Here is a 6,781-nt window from a genome sequence, read left to right as displayed (position 1 = left end):
AGAATGATAAAATGTGTTGAAATAAAGAGTTACTGAAGCAGAGGCCCAAGAGAGCTCTGGAAAGTTCTGGATTTTTCCCCCCCCCACTTAAGGATGTTAAGTTAGATATTACCTGTGTGGAGACAAAATTGGGACTGGGGCATGGGGAGAAGAAAGGAGGGTTTCCCTTTTGGTGGCATCATTGTAAAACAAGAAAAAATCCTCAGGGCTGAAGCTGAGACTTGCTCTGCTCTGAGGAAAAGCTGGTTTGAGTAGAAGCATGGCAGGGAAGTGACAAACATCAGCCAGTGACAGTTTCACACAGCTCTCCCTGCCATGACAGACCTATTTTTTTTCCCCCAATGGTCTCCTGATAAGTAAGCACAAGTAAGGAAAGATTTAAAAGGTAAGATCAAGCATCTTGCCTGAAGATTTTTAAAACTCATGCTGTTTCATCTGTTTCCCTCCTCTTCCCTCCCCAGTTATCTCAGAGTGCCTTTTTTGTGCCTCTTTCAGGAGAGCCAAAGATAATCTGTCAGGAGCTGTGGACTCTTCCAAGTCTTGTTCAGGTGCTCCTACCCTGTAGTGCCTCATTCCAGGAGAAAAGCCCTGCCTTGGCTGCCCCTTCAGATTAGGGCTATTGCTGAAAGCAGGTGACCCATCCTTACCTTAAACTGTGGTTTTTGCCATTGAATTCATGCACTTCTTTAAGATTTAAGGCAACTTTTCCCAAGGCTCTGGGGGAAAAAAAAAAACCCTATTATAAATCTAAAAATGTACAACTTCAATAGTAACTGAAAGGTTCTAAAGGGTGATGAACTTCCTTCTGCTATTGTCACTGCTGCTAGATTTTGGCATTACTTGGAATATTTGCTTTACTGGCTTTTATCCGATGGGTTTTTCCCCCCCATTTTCCATCTGACCTTTGCTGACAGCAGCAGGGAGGGAGGTGCTTGAGTAGCTGAGGTTTGTCCTTTTCCTTTGTCAAAGCTGACCTAACTGAATTCAGCAAGAAATACAGAAGTGGTAGAAGGAGGTTCCCAAAGCTGCTTTTCAGAGCAGCACGAGAGGAGAGTTAAAGGTGGGGCAGCAAATTAGTCAGTTATGTAGAGGTGTAAAGATTTGAGTCTGGTTTTTGGTTCACTGTTCGTTCATTAATCCCTGTAGTGCCATGGAAACTGGCAGTGTTGTGAACTGAGGCATAGGGGGTGGTTAGAAATGGTGGGGAACAGGGGATGGGAGTGGAAACCATCCCAAGTAAGCCAAAGGATCCAAAGAAATTCACCTTCTCCCCTGGGGTTTGCTAAGAACAGGAGCTGTCTCCTGCTCTGGGCATATAAATGGAGTTGCTGCACCACTGAAAAACTTTCCAGAGCTCTTCCCCATGGCAGGGATGAAGGCAGCAAAGAGAAGGGGACAGGGAATCCAGCAGGGCTGAAGTTCCTCTGCAAAAGCTTCTGAATGTGGTGCTTTTTGCATCTCTGAGAACCTCATTGCTGGCCTGGTCCTGGTCAGTTGTGGTAAGGCTGATTAAAACTGGGCTTGTCTTTGTTTCAAGTGCTCTGAAGACCAAGAAATTTGCAATTTGTTCAGTCTTTTACCTGAAATTGAAGGCCAGAGCCTGAACAGAACTGTATTTTACTTTTCTGAAGTGAGTGCCTGCATCTTCTGTTTACCTTTGCTGCTTTTGCAAGCACTGACTAAACCTGAAAACTATTTTGCACATGGATATTTTTATCAACAATTTATGCTGTATTTGTTTGTCACTGTAAGAGATTACCAGTCCTAATGTTGGCTCTGCAAAAAATACTTTTTATTTTCTCACCTGAAGACAGCTGTTCAGTAAAATCTGTACAGTATTTTGCAAGCAGTTACCAGGCAATGACCTAAGGTTCATTTTCATGTTGTCATGTCCAGTGTTATTTCCCATTTCTTGTACAAGCTGGGGCTGACTCCAGAGCTCTGGCTAGCAGGAGCTCCTCTAAGCAGCCAGACCAATCTCATCTGCCCACCAAGCTCATTTCTGAAAACTTCTGTTTGCTGGAAATCTCACACAAGGCTCACTGTCAGAAGTTTCCTGCCATTTGCCCCTGTCATCCAACAGCTTTTCTTACTGTGCAGTGTCAACTGAGGGAAAGGGAAGACTTCTTATGCTTCAAGGAGCTGGGAAAAAATCACCACTATGGGCTGTATTTATTGCACAGATGTTCACAAATTTACCATACAAAGAGTTCAATAAAAGCTGTTTGATTGCAGAGTGGCTCTGGGTTGTTTTTGGTTTTTTTTTTTAATGCCAGTTCAAGCCTGTGTGTTAGACTGTAAGATTGTTTTTTTATGCCAGTTCAAGCTTGTGAGTGTGTCAAGACTGTAAGATTGTTTTTTTAATGCCAGTTCGAGCTTGTAAGTGTGTCAAGACTGTAAGATTGTTTTTTTAATGCCAGTTCGAGCTTGTAGGTGTGTTAGACTGTAAGAAATTTGTGCAGAAGACCCCTGGCTGTCAGTGAGAGGCTCTGCAGCTCTTTCCATGTCTCCAGAGCAAGGCCAGTCCTGCCAGGATGAGCTCCCTGCTCTCCTGCTGGGTGTTCAGCTGCTCTGTCCTCAGCTCCCTCTTCTTACCCCAGTCCAGCAGCGTGGGGTGACTTCATCCTGCACATCCTTCTCATGTGGCACCTGAAATGCTGCTATTGCTGGCAGATCCCTGCCTTCCCTTTTCCTTCTCAGAGGGGAAAAGGATCCTGCTGTCCCAGCCTGAGGGCAGCAGGCCAGCATCCCTCCCCGGTGTGCAGAGACCATTTCAGCAGCAGGCCAAAGGCTGCCCCAGCACAGAGAGCTGCAGGAGGCGGGAGGGATCAAGTTCCACCTTGCAGCAGGTTCAGAAATCCCTGGAGAGGTACAGCAGGCTCTGCTTCCAGCCAGTGAGGGATCAGGATCTGCTCCTCAGCAGCCCCCAGGCTGGAGCTGGAGCTGGAGCTGGAGCAGGGCACTGCCCGAGCCCCGTGTTGGCAGGAGCTGCTGGCAGCTGAGTCACAGGCTAATGACAGCCCTGGGACCCAGCTGTCCCCAGTGGGGAGCTGCCCCTCCTCGTGGGTCACCAGCAGGAAAATTACTGGGTACAATCAGCTGTGCTGGCTCTGCAGATAAAGGGAGGACTTCAGTCCAGGAAGACGCCTTGTGGAAGCAATAAATTCCCTTTGGGGGAGGAGAAAAAAAGGGGGAAAAAAAAAAAAGCACAAGCACCAAGCCAGGCTGGTGTTGCTGATGGAAGTGCTGCTTGCTTTTGTCACGTGCTGGAGGATGGAGGGTGAGGGCAGAGCCCACAGGACCTGACTCCAGGGCACTGAGAGCAGCCAGCTCACCTGCCACCACCCTGTCCTGTGGAAAAATCCACCTCTGCTTAGAGGAAAAGCCAGGTGCTGTCCACGCTGCAGGTTTCACTGCACTTTCAGGAGCTAAAAATGTGCCATAGCTTCTCTCACACCTGCTGAATCCCAGGCTTGGGGAGGTCCCTGCCTGGCCCAGTGGCAAGCAGCTGGGTTTGTGTGCCCAAACAAACGGGGCAAGGGCTCTGTGGGCACCCCCTGGCCCTGCATTCCCTGTCACAGACACTGCAGGTGCCTGGGGAAGTGCAGAGCAGGCAGGGATTCCCAGGGAGACCCTGGTGGATGCAGCAGGACACAAGAGTGAGCTGATCTGCCCCATGGGACAAGCAGAGCGGGTCTGGCAGGGCAGGGTGGGACACGGTGTGCTGGGAGCTGCTCCTGCCTTGTGCTCCTTCCAGGAGCTGCCAGCAGCTCTGCTCCTCCCTGCCTGTCTCTGGAGCCTCCAGCATCACAGAAAGCTCCTCAGATGTGCTGAACACTCCGTGGTTGTACTGATGCCTTTTTGGGACTATCTGAACACAGAGGCCGGACAAAATTAAGGGAATAAAAAGCAGTTGTATTTATTGAAGGGCCTTCATATTGAAGGTACATTTTGGGCAGACAAAGTCCCCCCAGGGGCTACACCCAAAATGGATGATGGGTCATGGGTTTTCACACTTTTATAAGTTTGGTCCATTTGAATATTGGGGGTTAATTTTCCAATTACAGCTTCAGGTAATGAAGTCATTTTATCCAAGTTTACACCCCCCCCACCTCACTTTTGTTTACATTTCTTGGGACTCAAGACATTGAGGTGTGCTTGATCCTCAGGCCTGGAGAGGAGTTGTTTTGTCTGACCAAAATGGGAAAGCAGCAGCTCACACTGTGTGTGGAGTTTAGAGTTATACACTGAAGAATTACAGGATCACAAACATATGAAAAATATAAAAGCTGAAATCCTATGGCATCAGTACAAGCAAATGGTGACCTCTCCTGAAACATGGGGGTGGGACTGGCTGCTCCAAGGCAGGAACAAAAATGTCACTTTTCTAACCTATTCCTGCCTTGCCCTGGGACAGCTGGAATCCTTTCAGCTGCCAGCATTTTGCACTGCAGTAAGACTTCTACACCACGTGTCTTGAACAGGTAAAAAAAAAATACTTTTAACAGCAAGTGACAGCCTCTCTTTTTCCCAGTTTTCCCACATTATTCAGATAGCAGGTACCATCACCAGTTCTCCAACTGGTGCCAATTCTGCTCGACCAGAAGCAGTTTTAACCTCATGCCCTCACAGCAAGATGTTTTTTCTCTGCTGGCCAAAAATAAGCCAAGAACCAAGGAAAGCCTGTTCTGCCCTGAATTACTTGCTAGGCCCTCCCAAAACATTGTTAATCCTTCTCCTGTCATCTTCTTAAGCCCTGGTGTGGGGGGCTTAACTTTGCTGTTTCAACTGCTTTGATAAAGCCGTTTTGAATATTAAATTACCTGGGAGGGAAAATGTGGATGTCTTCTCACTTGGTGCAGCAGAATCAGGAGCATTTTAAAACCATTTCAGGAACATTTAAAAACCATTTAAAAACATTTTAAAACCTCTTCTAGGAAAAAAAAAAATCACTGGTGGGGGGTGACTGTGGTCACTACAGGTCTTTCAAGTGCCCAAAATTAAAACCTGAGTGCTGCATCCCCACAGGGGGGATGGTTTGGGTTGGATGGGACCTTAAAGCTCATTTCTTTCCACCACCTTCCACTGTCCCAGGCTGCTCCAAGCCCTGTCCAGCCTGGCCTTGGGCACTGCCAGGGATCCAGGGGCAGCCCCAGCTGCTCTGGGCTCTGCCAGGGCACCGCCACCCTCCCAGTAAAGATGAGGTGAGAACCTTAAAACTCCCTCTGCAAGGATGGTGTTTTAACCATCCCTTTTGGATGGTGTTTTACCAGCAGAATCCCTCTCCCTGGGCATGGAGCTTTGTGTCACACCCTCTCATGAGAGCCCAGAGCCATCCCAGTGTTCTCAGCTGCCTGTCCCCATGTTCTTGGCTGGCTGATTGCTCTGTGCAGCTGTTGCTTCCCAGCCTGGGGATGCTGATGTCTGGCCAGTGCAATCCTGCAGGTTAAATGCTGCAAAGCAGCTCTTCGGGTAGAGGATGGGGCAGTGCAAGCCTGCTGGGGAATGAGCACCTGTGCCCTGTGCTGCCTTGTGATTTTTGAACTTAGTGACACCAGCACTGCAGAACAGCAAGGTAAAATTGGATTTTCTGATGTGTACAGGCTGTGAAATACCTGGTGCTGCTGTGTGGGTGGGAGCATGGCAAAGATTCCAGCTCAGACCCCAGCCCAGCTCCTGCTCTGCTCCTAACCCAGGCACAGGCAAAGCAGGAAAACCCACACCAAAATACCTACTGACCTCAAAAAAAAAACCAAACAAACCGTGTGTGTGACTGTAGGGCTGGCGATGCTGAAGAGCCCAAGTGAAAGCAGCTCTGAGGATGGAGGTGGTGGGAAAATATTGTGGCTTAAACCCAGCCAGCAACTAAGCCTGAGCATTCTGGCCAGATGCAGTGAACAGCTTTAACCTTGCCCCTCCCAAAAAAAGAGGACTTTTTTCTTTCAAAGTCTCCAAACTTACCATTTAGACCTCTTTTTTTCATTTATATTTTTAAAGAAAGTATTTAATTTAAAAATTTATTCCTTTAAAGGAAGGATTTTATTTCAAAATTGTCTTTTATCCCTCCAATACCCATCTGAATCTTGTTTCCTTTCAGGTTGAAAAGATCCCCATTTCTCGCATTTTTGGTCACTGAAGGAAAGAATCTTATTTTTGAGCACACACTGCTGCAGGAGACAACCAGGAAGGGGTGGCTGGGTTATTCTGTAACTACAATGCCCAGAAAACATAATCCTTGCTGGGGTTGGGGTTATTTGCAGATTTTTCACAGGAGAGCTGCATGTTCTCTGTCACATCAGATAGCCCACAAGAGTTTTCTGTGATGGATTATCTCTGGCAATGTTTTCCAGAGAGTTCATTTATTGCAAGAGGACCAAAGGTAAAGTCATCCCTGTGCTAATACCTACACCAGTCTTGTCTTCAAAAGTTTAATTCCAAAATAAGCATTCTGACAAGCCTTATTCTTGCCTGATCATGGCAGCAGTGGGGAAGTTTCTTTCACCACTGTGTTCTGGAGGAGCAGGACCCCAGCACGGACCAGGCAGCTCTGTGTGCTACCCTGCCTCTGGGAGGGAGTGGGGGAAAGAGGGACTGAACTTCTCAGGGGCTCTTCCTCTTCAAGCAAAATCTGCATCCATGCAATTTCCTGATCTCCAGAGCTGGTGTTTTGGAATCACCGTGGAGCAGAAGCTGTTCGGGGCTCTCAGCTGATTTAATAGAAAAGCAGTTGCATGAGAAGCAGGAGACAGAGGTTTAGGGCTGGAGCTGGTGCAGAGACTAA

Source organism: Motacilla alba, chromosome 1, assembly GCF_015832195.1.
Source record: "Motacilla alba alba isolate MOTALB_02 chromosome 1, Motacilla_alba_V1.0_pri, whole genome shotgun sequence".
Lineage (NCBI taxonomy): Eukaryota > Metazoa > Chordata > Aves > Passeriformes > Motacillidae > Motacilla > Motacilla alba.
The sequence above is the reverse complement of the archived record's forward strand: the minus strand, read 5'-3'. Positions refer to the sequence as shown.